Source organism: Loxodonta africana, chromosome 20 (assembly GCF_030014295.1).
Source record: "Loxodonta africana isolate mLoxAfr1 chromosome 20, mLoxAfr1.hap2, whole genome shotgun sequence".
NCBI classification, from domain to species: domain Eukaryota; kingdom Metazoa; phylum Chordata; class Mammalia; order Proboscidea; family Elephantidae; genus Loxodonta; species Loxodonta africana.
In genome coordinates, this window is record NC_087361.1 from 77,058,454 (window position 1) to 77,077,586 (window position 19,133).

The window sequence follows — 19,133 nt, forward strand, 5'->3', positions numbered from 1 at the left end:
CTGTCAAGAGTAGAAGAAATGCAAACTCAACAAGAAGAAAACTAACAACCCCAAAAAGAAAACAAAAATGAGAAAAAGATATGCATAGACATTTTTCCAAAGAAGATATACAACAAATGGCCAACAAGTACATGAAAAGAGGCTCAACATCATTAGTCACCGAGGGAATGCAGACCAAAACCACAGTGAGATACCACTTCACACCCATTGCTGTTGCTAGTTGCCTTCAAGTCTGCTCTAACTATTGTTACCTTATGTCACACCCGATAGGATGACTGTTATCAAGGGAAAAAAAGAAAGCATTTGAGAGGCTATGGAGGAATCAGAATACTCTGCACATGGCTTGTGGAAATGTCAAACGGCACTTCCACTGTGGAAAACAGTATGGCATTATCTAGTAATGTTAAACATAGAAATACCAAAAGATCTAGCAACTCTACTCCTAGGTATATAAAAAATGCCCCCCAAAATCAAAAGTAAAGACCAAAAAGACACGTGTACACCAGTGTTCTTTGTGCATTATTCTCAGCAGCTGAAAGGTGGAAACATCCCAAGTGCCTATCAACAGATGAACGGATAAACAGATTGTGGTATGTACACACAATGGGGTATTATTTGGCTATAAAGAAAAATAAAGTTCTGATACATGCCACCACAGGGCTCAACCTTGAAAACATTACACTAAGTGACATAAGTCAGTCTCAAAAGACAAATATTGTCTTTTACCATTTATATGAAATATCTGGAACAAGACAAAAAAGATTGTTGGCTAGCGGGGGATGAAGGTATGGGGGTTGGAGAAAAAAAATCATAGTGTCCACTTAAAATTACTGAGTTGTATTTCATGTAAGCTATTCTTTAATAAAGATTAAAAAGAGAGAGCAGAATGAAGAGAGAGCTGAGTATTATACTAGTGGAGTTCCATGCACATAAAAACTCAGGAGTAGAGGAAGAAATTTTTCCCCATTCAGAGATGCATAAAACTCAGTGAGACATTAAAAAGTAAAGTTTTAAGTAAAAAAAAAAAATCCTAACTTTGATTTTTTAGTCTAAATTAATATCCATAAAGGCAGCTAAAAATTAATCTATACATATATGAAAATACCACCACCTGTCAATTTGTAGTGCTGTGGCGACTTGCATGTGGTTAAGATGCTGATTTTTGAAATACCCAATGGCTATGATGCTGCTGGTATTTCAAATACCAGCCAGGTTACTGATAGTGACAAGATTAAGACAGACTAGGAAGAAAGTCTTGGCTATCTACTTCAGAAAATTAGTCAATCAAAACTTTATGGGTCACAATAGGATACTGTCCAATACAGTGCTAGAAGATGAGCCCCCTAGATTGGGAGGCACTACACAATTGTTGCAACAATGAACTCAAACAAACGAACGATCATGAAGACGGTGCAGACCCAGGCAACATTTCATTCTGTTATGAATGTTGTCTCCATGAGTCAGAGCACACACTTGACGGCAACTAACAAATATGGTAATAAGGAAGTCATTCTCCAAAAGGAGGAGTTACAACCAGAGGTTTAAATGATTGCCAGAAATTACTTTTAGGACCATGGTTATAGAGCCTGTGGGGATTTATACCTGAGGTATATACCCTTTATCCCACCAGGGACTAGAGACAGGGCTCTAATCTGTAAAGGGCAGAGTAAGTGGACTCTCCACCCAAGCCAGCCACCCCACCTTCTGCCCACCCCACTGTCAATCACTTGAACTCTGCTTTCGCCATCAAATTAAGCATGTCCTTTTAAATCAAAGATTCTATTCAACATTAATACAAAAGCTCCTTCTAAAAACACCTGACTACGGTAAATATGTAAAATAATAAAATCAAAAAACAGTTGCCATAGAGTCACTTCCATGGCGACCCAGTGTTTCAGAGTAGAACTGTGCTCCATAGGTTTTTTTGAATGTAGATTGCCAGGCCTTTCTTCCAAGGTTCCTCTGGGTGGATTCAAACCATGAACCTTTCAGTTAGTAGCTGAGCACTTAATCATTTGTGCCACCAGAACCTCTACTTAAAATAATACGGCCTGGCAAATATGTAAAAAAATATTTTGCCATATGAAAAATTTTGTTGCCTGAGATTCACATTTGATAGAAGATTTCTTCTAAAGATTAAGTCTTTCATTGCCTAATCAGCAAAAGAAGAAAACTTGTCTAGCCAAGTCATTTCACGATGTGGTATTATTAACTTTTGTGGCGAGTAGAAAAAATTTTGATCAAAAACTTGATGGTAGTGAAGAATTCTCTCATGTTTCTGCTCCCATTATCTTCTGTTCTCCATCCTTTCACTAATATCAACCCCTTGCTTTACGGGGCAGCTAACAGCAGGATGGTTGTGTCATATAACAGAGATGACCTTCAAAGATGTTGTCTTTCAGGACAGACATTCTAGAGATGTAATCATGGCTACCAGGAAGGCTCATGCTGCATGTTGGAAATAATTCTAGTGCAAAACTGAAGCTCACACATCCAACAAATTTCTGCTGACCTAATTCTGAAGAAGGAGCCCTGGTGGTACACTGGTTAAGTGTGCAGCTGCTAACTGAAAGGTTGGCAGTTCTAATCCACCAGCCATTCCGGGGGAGAAAGATGTGGCAATCTGCTTCCATAAAGATTTATAGCCTTGGAAACACTATGGGGTAGTTCTATTGTGTCCTATACTGTCGCTATGAGATGGAATCAACTCAATGACAATTGGTTAATTCTGAAATAATTTTAAGAGGGAGTCTATGACAAGATTACTGAGGACTTAGACAGAAAGGCCTACCTGAAGAGATGGTCAGTATTCAGAGAGCAAGCTCCAAAATATTCAACCTTCCTGGTGACAGATTTATATAATACAAAACGTCATGAAGGCACAAAGGCATTTACACAACATTCGATTCTCAAAGTGGAAGCTCAATGGAAGTGTCATTGTTGTTGTTAGTTGCTGTCAAGTCGATTTTGACTCACGGCAACTCCATGTGTGTCCGAGTAGAACTGTGCTCCATAGAATTTTCAAAGCAGTGACCTTCCAGAAGCAGATTGCCAACCCTGCTATGGAGGCCCGTCTGGGTGGGTTTGAACCACCAAACTTTTGACTAGTAGTCAAGTGCTTACCAGGGAAATGGAAGTATAGAATCCTTTATTCTATGAAACATATCTAGCTCATTTGTGAACACAAGTTTCATTTACAGAAATACCTTCCTAGAGAACTCACTGTATATCAGGCAGTAGATAGTCACATGAAGATTTCTCACAAAAATATGATAGGATCACATTAGCATTTTAAAAAGATAATGCAGGCATCAATTCATCTGAGGTAACTGCCAAAAGTGAAATATTGGTTCTAGCGTGAAATATAATTTGTCTTTTTCCCCAAAATATTCTCTAAACAAAAGACTAAGAACAAGCAATCATTTCTTTTCCTCCTCACCTTTGCCCTCATTTATACATTTAGATCACACACTTAAGACTGTAATTTCCGGCAGAAGTAATTTCATTATTAAAAAGGGTGAAAAGCAAATGCAGCCCACAAGAGGAAGAGTTCTTGGCTGTTACTCCATGTAAGGACTTGCAAGGGCATGTACCTGGTTACTGAGGGTCTGACGTTTACTTGGGCCTCGCAATACCCCACATAACTGCAAATGCATTTTTCACCAGAATATTGACATTTTTTTATTTGATAAACCATAGAAAGGGAAAGATGCTTTCAGATCTGGAAAATGCAGAAAGCTGAAATTCTAGCTGGAAGTGACAGTTCCTTCCTATGCCAGGTATTTGCTAGTAATATACTGTATCAAGAAAGATATAGTGAAGTCACGGATTTCAGAAGGAAGATGAAATGTTGATTTTTACTAGAAATACAAAGAAGGAAGAACAGTTTTACACTAAGTTTCTTACCAAGTTTGCTACGTTTATACTTACTGAGCATACAAAAGCAGCCCTGGTGGCGCATCAGCCGCTAACCAAAAGGTGAGCTGTTTGAACCCACCAGCGGCTCCACAGGAGAAAGATGTGACAGTCGGCTCCTGTAAAGATTACAGCTTTGGAAACCCTATAGGGTGCTTCTACTATAGGGTTGCTCTTCCAACTATGAGTCAGCATCAAGTCTAAGGCAGAATGTTTTCTTTTTGGGGGGGTATACCAAACACAGAAAGCATCTCAGTATGTGCACATAGAACATATCTTGCCATGCAAGCAAAGACTTATGTTCACACATTAAAATATAACCTAATCTGTATAGCATATATCCTAATTACATCTAATATAAAGAATGGTTTAATATTTTATGTAATTTTTTTTGTTTTGTTTTCCTCCACAAGCTTAAAATGAGATATGGGTGCATTGCCAGGAATAATACATAATTATTACTTATTGACTTTTCCAATCTGCCTTGATCATTGAGAATTTCCTTTTTTAAATTATAAAACTAGAGAGAATAGAATTTTTCTTTTATTTCTTTTTTAGAAGCATATTTCCACATGTATATACAATTAGGTTTAAATTTAGGCCACAAGGAAAAGGTGGCCTTCAACAGCCCCAGCCCCACATGGGGCTCCTCACAGAAATCCTGACTTCCTTCCATTTTTTTTTTTTTAATATACTGGATTTTTTTTATATATATATATATATATATATATACTGGATTTAGTATACTCTTTTTTTTTATACAGGAAGTTCAAGTGTATAAATGATCTTAGCCCAAGTTTTCCAATGATATTTGAGTTTATTGTTTTGTTTTCCACATACCTACATAGCATGTTTATGATATTTCATTCTATTGAAATATTTCCTTACCCTACTCTTCTCTGAATGTACGTATTTAACCCAAAACAAATGCTACCTTTTCCAACACACCTTCCCTATCTGTCCCTGCTAGACCTAATCCCTTCTTTAAACTCCAACAACCTTTCAACTCTATACCTTTCCGTGGACTTCTCACTTTGTTCTTTGTGTTTGTCTTTCCATCTACAGAAGATAGATCCTTGAAGGCAGAATTCCAATCACCCATCAGAATTCTCTTAATCTACTAGGTGCCAAAAGAATACTTGTTGAAATATTCAATGAATAAGGCCTTAGAAAAATTCCTGTAGAAATCCAAGAGCCACAGCTAGGACTGAAGTATCTCTAGAAATGTTAAGACAACTAAATTATTTATGCGTAAATTGTAACACTCAAATAGTCTCACTTTTCTTCGCAAGGAGAACACAAAAGCCTTAGAAATTGAGGGAAATTGGATAGGAGTTGTTTGATGTAATTATGAGTCGGGATCGACTCGACGGCACTGGGTCTGGGGGTTTTATATAAATTGCATTTTCTCTGACTTCCATGACTTTACAGATCTATGCTCAATAAATGTCCAGTGTTGAAGACAATGGTTACTTTTGCAGATTTTTTTTTCTTTTTTTGTTTTTAATTTTACTTTAGACGAAGGTTTACAGAACAAACTCGCTTCTCACTACGTAATTAGTACCCATACTGTTTTATGACATTGGTTGCCAACCCTTCAACATGTCAACACTCTCCCCCTCTCAACCTTGGGTTCCCTATTACCAGCTTTCCTGTCCCCTCTTGCCTTCTTGTCCTTGTCCCTGGTCTGGTGTGCCCATTTAGTCTCATTTTGTCTTATGGGCCTGTCTAATGCTTAGCTGAAAGGTGAACCTCAGGAGTGACTTCATTACTGAGCTAAAAGGGTGCCCAAAGGACTTTTGCAGATTTTAGTTTGTATATATATGCCTTACATATGCCCTGTGTATGCCATAAATATTAATTAGTTATTAATCATAAATATTAATCATTAGAACGAACAGATAAAGAGAGCTCATCAAAGAATACACCTTGAAAAACAAATGAATTACATAAAACAGGAGGACCATTATAAGACTATAAGAGGTGACTATGGAATAAGAACAAAACAAAACAAAAAAACTAGTTGTATTCCTAAGAGATATTATGGTTTATGGCTTATATATCTCTGAGAATTAATTGCTAACCACTCATTCCTTTATTCAACATGTATTTATTGAATACCTTTTTACCATGAGTCTGGCACTCTCCTAGGTTCTGTGAAGACAGTGCTCAACAAAATAGACACATTCCCTGCTCTCCTGTGGCTTAGATTTTAGTTAGAGGGGATACACAGAAAACATAATAAGTCAGGTGCCAAGAAGTACTAAGAAGATAAATAAAAGAATGAAGGAAGGAGGTATGACATTTTATACAAGGCTGTCAGGAAAGAGTTCTATGGTAGGATAGTATTTCGGTTGAACTTTGAATAAAAAAGAAAAGCGAGCAATATGTATATCCGAAGAAGAGCTTTCCAAACTAAGGGCATAGCAAGGGCCAATACCCTGAGGCAGGAATTTTCTCGCAGTGATTGTGAAAGAATAAGGAGGCCATGTCGGTTGAAACAGAGTGAACAAGGAGTCAATGGCAGGAGATACCACGAACGGGTGGGGAAGGACAGGTAATGTAGGACACTCGTAGGCCATGGTTAAGATTTGGAATTGTATTCTGAGTTAAATAGAGAGCTATTGGAGATTGTGAACAGCGAATTTATATAATTTGGCTGTAGTTTTAACACTGTCTGTCTGGCTTTTTTGTGAAGAGCAGGTTAGGCTAGGGATGGGAGTAGGGATAAGAATGAAGCATGGAGGCTAGTTAGAACATTATGGCCTCAGGGTATTGGCCCTTGCTATGCCCTTAGTTTGGAAAGCTCTTCTTCGGATATACATATTGCTCGCTTTTCTTTTTTATTCAACCAGGCAAGAGGTGTAGGTACCTTGGATTAGGGCAGTAGCAGTGAAAGTGGTGAGAGGTGGCCGGATTCTGAATACATTTTGAGTTAAAGCCAAGGTCAAGTTATCCTTTAAGACTTTTTACTAAGTGAGATTCAACCAGATGTAGATTAAAGAAATGTCTTTACAGAGGGGACTCCATGATATCATATTTACAGTGGCAATTATTCTCCCACTTCCTCTCTAGGGAGCTCATCTGTTAGGATTAACCCCAGTCCTCAGAGAGGCCAGGGTGACATTCTTTGTGTCATAGGTCAAGCCAGATCCCAGAGTTCCAAGGTGACTCTTCTGTCTTCTAAATTTTGCATTTTCGCAGTTTTGTTTTTTTATTTTTTTTCTACATACACAAGAAAAGTTTTTATTTAAAAGAACGTATGTAAAGTATTTTTACCATTAGGGAAAATTCTGAAAAAAAAAAAAAGGATTTACTAAATGGTTGGCTTTATAAAAAATCTTTAGCATGTTATTTACAAGCATGTGATTTCCAGCAGTATTATGAATTTTTGAGGTCCAAAGTAACCATTCAATAATTTACTTTTGAGCAGTAACTCCCCTATATGGGGGAATAATTACATTCCACAAGTGATGTTTCCATGTTGCTTTGTTCTGCTGCATGTTTAAAATTTTAATTCAAAGTATACCTAAAGATATTATTTAAAAAAAAAATTCTAAGGGTAAAAATATAAGTTTATTGCTAGCCCTGACTGTACTTATATTCATTCTTTTTCTAAGATATTAACCAAAGACCTACTATTTTTATCTGAAACATTTCTTCTGTTACCTCTTCATTTAATCTAAAAGATTAAACAATCAGCTAACAAGTTTATTCCTAATGATGGCATTGCGCTGGACCAACATTTTATTGAAACGTTAGGGTGCCCACCAGTCCTTTTTTCCCGTTCTTGAATAAGAACTTAGCAATTTTTGGAGATTCTTGTCTGCTACTATATTTAGAAAAAAAAAAAAAGAGCGGGGTGCAAATAGCCACATTTTAATCAGGAAGTATGGACACTGACATTAAAGTCTTTCCCCCCACACACTTGTGAGTCATTGCTCCTCCACAAGGTGTCTCTCTGTAGATTTCCACTAACACTCAAATAGGAAAATATGTATACATACACACATACACATATATATATACTAGACAGAGAGAGTTGGAATTGACTCGACAGCAACGGTTTGGTTTCTTTTTTTAATATGTATGTGTATATATGTATAAAATGCATTTATTGGCAACCCCTAAAATGCTTGATATTCTGGCCAAGAGATAGAACAATTAACAGTGAGTTAGACATAGTCCCTACTTTCTGAGGTCCTAATTCCCAAATAATCATTTCAGTTAAGTGATCTAAGTAAGGAAAAGCCTGCCAGTAGCCTTGAAAGGCAATTAACCTGGTGGCTTCTATCAATTGCACATTATATAAGTGGAGGAAAAAAAAAAAAAAGATGAAAAGTTTGCAAAGTATCCAAAGAGAATTTTAACCTCTTCTCTGTCCCACTGGGGCCCTGGTGAGGCTGTGGTTAAGCATTTGGCTGCTAACCAAAAGGTAGGCAGTTCGAATCCACCAGCCGGTCCTTGGAAACCCTATGGGGCAGTTCTACTTTGTCCTGCAGGGTCACTATAAGTGGAAATTGACTCGATGGCAATGGGCTTGGTTTTTCTGGGTTTGACTCTCTGTCCCATCGGAGATGAGTCCTGTCATCTCATATAAGGTATATCCTCTTAGATCCGTCTTTTAATTTCAGTCCTCAGTGTTGTGTGAATCCCTGATCATGGGGACATTTACACATGTGAGTATTGGAGATGACATAGTACAAGAAATAGGGAACACCAACTTCCTTCTAGGAGGAGTCCCTAGGTGGCACAAATGGCTAAGCACTCAAGTACTAGCTGAAAGTGTTGTGGTACAAACCCACCCAGAGGTGTCTCAGAAGACAGGCCTGGCAATCTGCTCCTGAAGGGTCACAGCCTGGAAAACCCTATAGAGCAGTTCTACCTTGCACATGACGTTGGCATGAGCTGGAATCAATTCTATGATCACTAACAACAACAAAAACACCTTTCTCTAGCCAGGGTCATTCATTCAATACTATTTCCTGGATTAAGAATATATTAAAATATGGAAGGAAACCTTGTTTTGCATGTACAATGGCACTCAAGTGGACCCTGTATAATTTGTTGAGAATAGTCTCATTGGTTAGGCAATGTCTAAGTCCTCTTTTGATGAAAATATTATATTTACATAACATATTTGTATTTCATGTTCCTGTACAGATGTGAAGGGGAACGAGTGAATTTTCTTGATTTAGAAGACACTATTTTTTTATTAGAAGGATAAAGCAATTTATCCCGTCAGATTCTTTGATGCTTAGCCCCACAGTTTGGAAATTAGATTGACTGAAAACCAGGAATGCTTAAATCCTGACTGCATGGTTTTAGATGTTTTCAGATGATTATGTGAGAGTAGAAATTGCAGTGTACTATTCGTCTGTGTCTTCGATTCAGTGCCATTCTGGTCTGCTTTCCATGAGTATGCTAAATACAGTTAGAGACTGCAATGAAATGGTTATTCGGTTGTTTTGTTAGGTTCAAAGATCCAACATTTTCAAATCCCAGTAATAAAAATGTAAAATACCCTGCCCCTCAGAACCACAAATATTTAGAACTTACTATAATCGAAGAAGAAAGGCCTGGCAATCTGCTTCCATAAAAATTACAGCTTAGGAAACCCTTTGGGGGAGTTCTACTCTGTAACAAATAGTGTCACCGTGAGTCAGAATCAATTCAGTGGCAATGGGTTTGATTTCTTTTGGTTGTATAGACCAACTCTTCAGTGTTTAGGAGCCCTGGTGGTGCAATGGTAAAGTGCTCGGCAGTTTGAAGCCACTAGCCCTCCGTGGGAGAAGGATGCTGCAGTTGGCCTCACTAAAGATTTAAAGACTTGGAAACCCTACAAGGCAGTTCTACTCTGTCCTATCGGGTTGCTATGAGTCGGAATCAGTTCAGTGGCAACGGGTTTTTTGGATTTTTAAGCTAATAATTAGCATTAGAAATATTTTCTTATAGTGCTATAAAACCATAACCAAATGAACTCTTCTTGAATTTATAGATGGAAATCTAGAAACATAAAAAATAAAGAAGTTATCTTTTTGCCCTCTATTGGCAATGAATTTCACAATCTACACAGTGCTAGTTTTGTAATAGCTAATTATCGAAAATGAAGACATTGCTACATTATGTATAATACAAAGTGTGCGTTATGCTCAAAGTACAATAAAGAAATGTTGAGTGGCTTTTCTTAATACATATCATTAAAGGAGGAAATTTCATTATGTGAAATTATAGGATTTAAGTTCATATTGCAAGTTTGACTTTATTACTTGCTGTCACAGAATTTATACAAGGAAGCAAAAAACTTACCAAAAATAAAAAAGCCAAAATCTGTGTTTTCCTAATAAATCTTTCTTCCCAGCTGTATAAATGGCAGTTGACTCCATTGCCATCAAGGAAACTAAAGAAGAAATAGTATCGGCCAAATCGAGGGGCGTACATCCTGGTCACATGAGCAGTGGGTGCTTATTCACGGAAAGAAGAAACAATAGAAACAGGCAGTGTGGACTTGTGTCCTGTCTTCTGTGTACAGTTTGGTATGCTTATTTATCACACTGTTCAGTAAAAGTGAGCTGAAAACATTAGGGATGTTGTATCCCAAGCAGAACAGAAATGTGCAATTAGACATCATCAGGTCCCAAAGGCTACATACATGTACATTGTTCTACTTTTCTTCCACAGAAGAGAATGTACGTACTCTACTTTTAAGTTTTGAATAAACAAACAAAAACCCAAATCTATTGCCACTGAGTCAACTCCCACTCATTGTGAACCTACGGGACAGAGTAGAGCTTCCCCATAGGGTTTCCAAGGAGCTGATGGTGGTTAGCAGCCAAGCTCAAAACCCCAAGCAAGTAAAAGGGCCCCAAGCAGGTAAAAGTCAACAAAATTCATGATGCATACTTCGATTTTTCTAAGCATTCTGTAAATAAATACACAGGTTCCTTTAAAAAATCAGGCACTCTCTTAAGGAACTTTGTTCAAGTTTGTCATTTAAAACTGAAAACTGCAACATAGACTTAAAGCATTGTTTTATTCTTAAACAGCTACGTATTTTGTCAAGCAGAACTAAATCAGCTTCTGAATATGTTAAAGAGGAAATATAATCTACTTGTTAAACCACCAAGAATAACATGTTTTTACTTTTACAATTAAAATTTACAAACAAACTTTTCTCTCCATCAAAGCAAATTTGATTTTCCTTTGGAGGAAGAAGACATGTAGATGGTGGAACAGGGTAAAGAAGAATGCTGACTGGATGACAGTGTTATTCACCATTTTGCTCTTATTTAAGGCAAAAATGAAATGATTGCTTATTATATTTTAGGTTTGTTCTATTGTTTGTTACAGAAGAATCCACATTCCTAATATTTACAGACAATGTCCTTGTCCAATCCTGGTACAAATAAAATCTTAATGCTACTTTGATGTAGTTTCCATCATAACCATCATCTCTTCACATTTGAATAGATTTTTTAAAAACTGTTCTTCAATCTTAATAACTCCTGTTGCAAGCATATTATTAACAAGATAACATGTTTTCCTCTGCTGGGCTTGGTGTGTGTTACAGGTTGCAGTGTTTAGAAAGATGACAATGACAGGAAATATATTGGGATGTGCTAACTAAAACATGCAAAATCGTAAGACAAAAAAGCTCTCAAGAGACCTGGTCAAAGTTTGAAAGAACTTCCTTGTTTTGGGAAGTATGATATAGTCATAGATTTATGTTTGATGATGAAAATGAATCTTAAGAGGAGACAGGGAGGGAGTTGTTGAAGCTGTTGAATTCTCTGTCAAAGAATTGTACCAATAGTCCAAATGTATCCTAGCACTTCAGCAAACACTGTTTCTGGGCTTTGCCCAGCTAGTACCTGACAGTCACAATGAAAATTCATCAGCTAATGTTGGAAATTGAGCAGGTACCAGCTAGTCTGCAGGGGTCTACTAAAAGTTTGGAAGACAAGACTCACAGAGTAGTCAACAAAAAACTTTGCCAGTTTCCATTCGTACCCGTATATTTTATCTCTTTGAAATACTTGTTAGAGGCAATTTGCACAGAGATAGACACAGATAGACAGATAGATAGATAACATGTTGTTAGGTGTCATTAAGTTGGTTCTGACTCATAGCCACCCTATGTACAACAGAACAAAACACTGCCTGGTCCTGAACCATCTTCATAATTCTTGCTATGCTTGAGCCCACTGTTGAAGCCACTTTGTCAATCCATCCCATTGATGGTCTTTCTCTTTTTCTCTGACCCTCTACTTTACTAAGCAGGATGTCCTCCTCCAGGGACTAATCCCTCCTGATAGCCTGTCCAAAGTACATGAGATGAAGTCTCACCATGCTCACTTCTAAGAGGCATTCTGGCTGTACTTCTTCCAAGACAGATGTGTTCATTCTTCTGACAGTCCATGGTATATTGAATATTCTTCGCTAACTCCATAGTTCAAAGGCATCAATTCTTCTTCAGGCGTCCTTATTGACTGTCCAGCTTTTGCATGCATGTGAGGCAGCTAAAAGATAGATAAATAGATAGACGATAGATAGAAAAAAAGAAACAGAAGAAGACAAAAAATAAAGGGGATAGGGAGAAGTCAGGAACAGATTTTCAGTTTTTCCTGAGAAAGGTCACTAAAAAGCAAATAAAAGCCATAAGACACTAAGTCAGCAAAACCATAAAGCATATATTTACGTGATTTGCAAACAGAAGAGTAAAATTCATATACCATACACAAACCACTTGAACCAAAAGGCATTGCTGTGCAAAAATTTACACTGGACTAACTTGTAACTTTGCTTTATGTTATTTCAGCTCTTTGATCAAAATATTTTCCCAAGCCCCAGTAGCATGTATAATGCTGAGAGGCATGTCTATAATATTTTTTTCCTCCAGATCTCACTTTTCGGAAAGGAAATTTTAATCCATACTTTCCTACACAGACAAGCTGATTTGCTGACTCTGGCAGTTATGCAGAGCTCATCACTGCTCTCATCACAAATACACCAAATTTGCTCCATTAGGTTCATCTGAAGACTTGCTAGTACATTGTGCTCTGATGAAGCCAAAGAAAAGAGAAGACATCACAAAACAAAAGCATTCTCTTAGTTTGGCTTTCATACCTTATTCTCCTATTCATACTTGAAAACCAGAAATAAACCCTTGATTAAGCTTGGTTTTACATTTAACAGTCCTAGAATGCCATAAAAATTTTTGTTTAAAGGATTAATCAAACGTTCTTTAGACTTACCTGCAAATTAAGCAGTAGACTCTGTAAAACATTAATAAATAAATAAAAACTCGAGAAAGTAATACCTAGCTCACTGTTTCTAAGAAGCAGGGAAACCACATATTACATCAGTTTGCTGCTTTCAAGGTCAATTCTAAGCTCAGGCGTCCTCACTCTATGACACAATTGGAAGATAAAGACACTTCACTTCCCCGAGTAAGCTCTGTCCAGTGCTTTTCAGCACAAGTGGGTCAAGTTGCCCAGTTATCCATTTTGTCCGCTTATTAATGAATGCTGCCCTCAGTTTGCTTGAAACATCATGAATATACCACTCCAGCCCCACCTTCCTCCCCCACCCCTACCCCCCAAAAAAACCTTACACACACCAAAATTTTCTTATTAGAAGTTTCTAGGAATGTGCTGCAAGAATAGCCTTTTAAAAACCTCATAATAACATTAAAAAAAAAATTGGCTTTTCTTCATGTTTACTTGGTTGCCTGGAAAATCTGCCTTCCAGGAAATAATGATTTTCTGTCTAAATGTTAAATGTATAAATAAGCTAAGATTGCTTTCACATACTAACCAATGGGGGAAAAGATTCCACTCTGCCAGCGTGTGTTTAAATGGTCAGAAATCACCCTGAAATGTAAAATTAATGGTGATTTACTCTTGACTTCTATGTGAGCAGTGCATGAGTATGTAGGAACTGTAGTACCACTCTTCTGGTAGAACCATATACTGCTGCTTTGTTCCTTTTCCCACGTTTCTGTGTATACGTGACTGTTTCGGTTTCATTTGTCAGCAAAAGCTTGTTTACCCAGCTTCCTGTTATTAATTATGGGAAACAGGTTTTCTGCAAATATACTAGAGACTCTTAACTCTCTTCCAGACACTTCGAGGCACAACACTGATGATTCCTTTAGTGTTTGTACAAAGCCGGAAACTGAGTCAAAATACATTGTTGCCTCACATAGCTTAAAACTTCTTATCTCTCACAGAGAAAAAGAAACGGAAAAAAAGAAAGAAAAAACAAAGCACCCCTATTATTAGACACTGAGATAACAGACTCAGATACTTTCTTCATCTGTCACAACGATTAACACATCACAGTATGAATCCTGAACTCTAAGAGCCTGCAAAAATATGTTACAAACGTCAACTCAATTAGTCAAGTGCTGAAAGACAGTCAGATATATTCTAATGTAAATGTGTCCATACAGAGATAAAAATATCAACCTGATTATTGGTGTATGAAGAAGCTTTTCATATAGACACATCTGGTCAGTCCATCGAGCGCTCTCTTTCTTTTTGAAATGGGAACAAATATACTTGCATGCATTAAAATCATAAAGGAGCCCAAACATCTGGAAGTTTTAGAAGAAAAGCGAAACGGTTATGGAGGGAAATCCACATTAAAAAATGCAGATGTTTAATTGGGCCGTCAGTTTTGTTACAAGGAAATGGGGGCAGAAAGAACCAGCAGCCACTGGCGGAAAATTAAAACGGTTTCATGAGCCATTGCCAAGCTAAGAGCAAGGAAATCAGTAACAACATGGACAGGGGCTTTCGAAGCAGAGGTCTAAAAATGTTACCATGTGCAATATGTGCATTAGCCATTTCCAAAAAATCTTTTCATTAAAGCACAATAAAAGTTTGTCAGACTCTCCCCCTCTTTCTTTGGCCATTAACATTGAACAGTTATTCGGGGTTTGGCTTTCATCAGTGACAAGCTCTTCCCCCCACCTCCTCACCCCCGTCTTAGACCCTCTAATGCTGCTGAGTGGCCAGAAATTACAGATGCAGGAGAAGCTGACAAATGACTGCCAGGCCCCTCCCCCAGTGCCTCGACAGTCAGAGCTCCGGCCAGAACATGCCAGAGAGCTGTATGCCCAGAGACAAAGACACAAAGATCCCATTTTCTCCGTGCAAATAGATTTCATGTGTAAAACACTACTGAGAAAAACTGAAAGCTAACACATACATGCAATTCCAGAGAGGCAGGGGCTGAAGAGTTGAGGCAAATTGAAATTGCGTTTGATTACATAAAAAGCCTAACGAAGGTTCTTTAACCTAAGGTCTTTTCGGTCTGTAGAAAGACACTCAGCGGCAAGATATTTTGTTTTCTAAGGCTGAAGCACTTGGATTAGAAGGAAAAGAATCTGGAGCTCAAGTACAGAGGCTGTTGATTACATACTATACTATTGCAGGAAGAATTAACGCTAGCTCACATCACAGGTCTTACAAAATAAGGGGAGAAGTTTTTAAAAAAAGAACTATTGAATCAAAGGGTTCAGAAAGATTATGTTAAATCCTTATGAGTATTCTTCCTATAAAAAGAATCTCCTCCCAGCGGCCCCAGGGTATCATTACTGGAGAGGCAGCAACTGGTTTATGAGAGATTCAAACCTTGGCATCTGAGCCTTGCCAAGGTTGCAAGTTTTAGCCTGTGAGCCCAAGGCCCTTGGCTTTCACTGCCCCTTCTGTTGGCATCTAATAGCGAGGACGTCTGGTTGGCCTCTGCATCATGCCAGGCAGTCTGTAGGTGCAGAGGCAAGGACTGGGAGACAAAGAAAAATCAGCATTTCCTAAGAGCTTGCTTTTCTTCCTACCTAAATCCAAGCATGCCAGGGTAACTTCTAGAGGAGGAAAGATAAATACATGATAAAAGAATAGCAACATAAAATGAGCTAGGGAATTATGTCATAACATATTCACGTAAGACAGAGAGAGAGAGAGAGGAGATGGGAAGAGGGAAAAACAGGGAGACGGAGAAGAAGAGAGAATGTTTTAAGTTTTAGTGTAGAATAATCTTTTTACGGAAGGAGAGAGCACCTTTTAGCTGTCCCCTTAGATTTTTGACTTGGTGCTGTGTTTGTGTTTCCTTAATTTTATATTCCGAACAATGCAAAATCAATCGCATGTGCAAAACGGTGGTGAGGCCACCTTTCAACAGGAGAATGCTATAAGAAGTGTTAAACTGGTGTTTGGATGGGATTTTGTGTTACTCCGATGTTCTTAGTCCTGGGCTTTGATAGCTAAATTGAAAACCTTGAGTAGAAACTTCTATTTCAAACGGAGCTTGTTTACACCCCCAAATTCAGTCGACAGCACTCTGTTCTTGATGGAGCGGCTGGACCTTTGTAGAAAACTTAGAATGGGCTTAATACATTGTAGAAAGTGTTAGGCTTTAACAGGTTAAAATACAGTTAATAGTAGCTGTCAGGGGTAATATAGCAAGAAATTACACTTCGGATATTTTAACGAAAAAAAAAGTTTTAGCACAAGTTAAAAAAAAAATCTCTGTGTAGGTCAACAGAGAACATATATATATATTTTTTTTCACCCATCGTCTTTTGAGCTCCCACAAATTTGAAATGTCTTTAGTCAATTGGAGCATCAGAGAGAGAAGAGAGACTAACAAATTACTTCATAATCTAATTAGAGAGGACTGGGAGGAAAACTGGAATATTAGGTAAACCTCACAACAATTTCAACATTTTATTTAAACTCTTCTTCTCAAAACAATATTCATGTCAAGCTTCATTCCAGCCATCCTTTCAAATCTAATCAGAATAGTCTATGGCTTTTTAAATAAGAGATTTATAACATTAAATAATGAAATTGATTGGAGGCATTAAAAACACTTACCCTCCGCGCTTAAAGAGGTCATCTATTTACCATCAACAGGAAGCCTGGTGGAGCACTAATCTGGGAGTTTGGTGAGCATAACTTTTTATCCCTATTCAACCCCTCAAATCTTGGTAAGTTTTGGAGCCTCAGTTTCCCCATTTCCAGTATGAGGAATTTTGTCAATTTTAAAAAATCATATAGGGATCAATCATCAAAGGCAGCATTCGCTCCAAAATAAGAACATGTGGGGGAAATATTTTTGTTTTGCTCTGAAACTTTAAAGTTTAATATGAAGGGCAGTCCAATGTCATTAATTAGGATAGGAAGCCCCCCAGGAAATTCAGTGAAATAAATCAGTAAAAAGCTAAGGAGTTACCTACCACACTACAGACCATTTGATTGCTGTATTGTTTCACTTTTCAGAATGTCTCAACATTCAATCGATACTCTGAGATTTGGAGTTTCTTAAAATGTATCTGGCATAGGATTTATATTAACTCTCCGTTGCTTGTCATATTACTGCTAAGTGGGGGGTGAGCAGAATAGCTGAATGAGCTGAAATGATAGCCAGGAAATACGGGCAATATTATGGCCCCCTGCATGCTACCAAGAGAAAATAAAAGAGACACCTTCAGCCTAATTGAAGGGGAAACATTACATTACTTAATCACACTCAATGTTTTCTTATTTGCAAACTCAACTATTATCATTCTAGAAAAATGGTATAAATATAAAAATAGCATAGGATAATTGTAATATTTGAATTAGTTTGCTCAGAGAAATTTGATGATAGAAAAAAAGCAAATATATTTAAGATATTTGGGAAGAAAATCTAGATTTCATAATAACTGTACAAATATTAAAAAAAAAAAACATTTTTACATATTGGGAAAGCAGCCAAAGCAAAACTAATCTTTATAATTAATTAGCCTACTGGAGGGAGCCCAAACTAGTTAGTTTATCTTTTCAGGGGTCTCTGGTTGATATTCGACCAGGCTTATTTTATGGAAAAGAAAGAAACAAAACAAAACAATGTTTTCTGGGTCCAAATTAGTAGCCCTAGGGAAGGGGAAATTTAGGATGTAAAAAGTTGGCAGCTTGCTACTGATTGTTGGCCTGGCAAAAGTCCCTGTAAAAGAGGATAAAAATCACTTTTAGCTGATTTGGTTAACATGGCCAAGTTTCACATAAAACCTTTTTTTTTTTGTTTTGCACAGGGATTTGGCAAAACTACTGGGATTTACTGACAAATCAATGAAGAAAACTGAAGGCAGTTTGACCTACATCTTGGATGACAGCTCCACTGAGGCTGAAGAAGCATGTCAGGTCTCCAAAGAAGTAGAGAGCTGGGCTAGTTGTACCCCAAAATTAGGACATGATTATGGTATGTCATTTTTTGGGTTCAATTGAAATGCTTTGCTTTTTCTATTGCAGAGAATTTCTTTGGTCCCCCTCTCCCCTTCCTTTTCTTCCTCTCATTAACAGATGTCTTTCATAATTGGTGTTGTTTACTGTCCTTTCATCAAATATATGCCACATCACTTGGGCGACCCAGCAGACAGGGCACCTAAATACACATTACAGGAGACTGACATCCCTGAGACTCTTTGACTGTATCATCAGGCCAGCTATAATAAGCATCTTGGTGCCCCTGAATGCAATGCTGGATTCAAATAATAGCTTTCATCTTCACTCTTTTTAAATATAAAAGTAAACCTTGAAGCCCTTTGAAGGACCTAACCAAACAACACACATGTGAAAATAGATCAGTAAAGCTTTGAAAAACATCCTTATATACAATCTGTAAAGTATCTTAACATTTTTTCAAGAAAGACCTCCAGGGAAACGATGGCTTTTAATAAGACACATGGCAATCTCAGTTATGGGAATCATCTCTCTGAGTGACCCATGAGCCATTCTACATTTCCAGTGGGATACTTTTTTATTCCCATCAAGAGTTTCCAAAGCTGTCTACTGTGCTTTGTGTGTAAAGCATATTTAAGTGCTGCACTAATTAAAAACAAAACAAAACAAAACAAGAGAAAAAAACAACAACCTTGTCAAGTGGTCAGACAGACTGGAACTAGAGAATTATAGGTAAGAGGGATAAAATGAAAGGTTGAAGGCTATAATTTCTATTTCTGTGGTGGCAACTGAATCAGCTGTTGGAGTCAGGCAATTTCAAGATATGGCTACTTAAGAGCAGAGTCTGGAAAGAAAACACTTCAGATATTACAGTCAAAAGGCCCCCAGTTTTGAAGATATTGTACATGGTGGTTGATTCTTTCCTCGAATCCCCATTCCCAGTTAGTCTCTATTTCCCACCATATTTGTGTTCCCCACTTCTACTGGATC

The 19,133-nt window shown here is 37.6% G+C and overlaps 1 long non-coding RNA gene across 12 annotated transcripts in view; it reads left to right on the top strand.

Annotated features, from left to right (window-relative positions):
- Nucleotides 1–19,133, top strand: part of LOC111750700 (uncharacterized) — a 231,195-nt gene that overhangs the window by 26,698 nt on the left and 185,364 nt on the right. For all 12 annotated transcript variants that reach the window (XR_010318764.1, XR_010318763.1, XR_010318762.1 and 9 more), the window contains exon 2: nt 17,996–18,162. This is a non-coding gene — a long non-coding RNA (uncharacterized LOC111750700). The remainder of the gene's footprint in view (nt 1–17,995; nt 18,163–19,133) is intronic.